Genomic DNA, 1,406 nt, shown 5'->3' with positions numbered 1-1,406 from the left:
TATCTACCCTTTCTGCGATTTCGAATTGGGTAGTGAGGAAGTCTTTCATTTGTTGCCACGTTGGGCATTTTTTTCGGGATGAGAGCTATTGCTCTCATAAGAGTAACGATTTTTCAGGTAAAGTTGCAGCGCATACGTTTACCAGAATAGGGTCCCAACCGTCAGTGGGAATGTTTTGTGTCGCGAGAACCGACAAACAGTTCGATACAGTGGACTGTAATTTCATGAATTCTTTCTTTGTTTCCTTTTGAATTTTTGGCAAGTTCATTAAAATCGTTATTTGATTGTCGACCAATACTCTTTCATTCTCATATCGTGATTTTAATGCTTCCCAAGCCAGATTAAAATTATCGTCACTAAGAGCGAATTGTTTAACTATAGCGCCTGCTTGACCTTTTGTTTTGTATCTGAGGTGATACAGTTTTTACGCTTGAGATAACTTTGGATGGTTTATGTATACGGCTGTAGACATGTCCCGGAAGGACGGCCATTGTTCATAACCTCCATGAAATACTTCTGTATCACATGCTGGCACTTTAAGATCTATGCCTGAACTTGCTTTTTGGATTTGTATTTGGGGCAGCTCTACTCTCGGGGGTGGTGTAGGTGCATTTAATGGCTTTATTAATTTTAGTTGATCGGAAATGATAGCTATTGTTTCTTCGTATTGGTCTAAGCAATTTTCATATTTGGCGTAAGCCGAGGATTTAAAATTTTCAGGTAAATCTGAATCCTCAGTTTCAATTATGGCGTCATAAGCCGATTGGAGACGTGTCCAAAAATTATCAAGACTTTGGGTTTTTACTTCCAGAACTGATTCTGAATTGTCTTGGATAGGGGCTGCGGAAAACCTAGTGCAGTATCTTATTAGACTGTCACTTTCCGCAATAAATTTTGCGGCCGAAAAATCTTTGGTCATTTTTTGCTTCGCACCCTGTTTTGAGCGTGTATATCTAGCAATTGAGGTGTTTTCGGTTCTTTGATGAGAGACTTGTTCGTTTGCATTTAAATGTGAACTCGAGAAATTTTTTTATTTTATTGATAATCTATTTATTTTTTTCGGTTATTCTCCGTGTATACTGCTTTAAGCAAATAAATGAGTAACCTCCGGTTAAATTAGTCAGATTACGTATCGCCTTTTTACTAAATATAACCGCTCTATTATTATGAATGTTTTGTAAAGACAAAAACTTTGGTTTTTATTTTGTCCCTTTTTTTCTGGGTATACGAATTACAGCTAGTGAGCTGTGTACCCGATCAAATTAATTTAATTAATATAAAGAACCGCACTATTTTGTTTTGTTACCGCACCTTTTTAACAACGTAAATGTTATGTAGATATACACGCGTTTTGGAGGTTTATTTAATAATCCCTTTGGATGTTTATTTAACAATCCCCTAATAGG

Source organism: Rhagoletis zephyria, unplaced genomic scaffold, assembly GCF_001687245.7.
Source record: "Rhagoletis zephyria isolate East Lansing unplaced genomic scaffold, Rhagoletis_zephyria_1.1 Rzeph_scaffold_02925, whole genome shotgun sequence".
Classification (NCBI taxonomy): Eukaryota; Metazoa; Arthropoda; class Insecta; order Diptera; family Tephritidae; genus Rhagoletis; species Rhagoletis zephyria.
Note: the sequence above shows the minus strand (reverse complement) of the source record.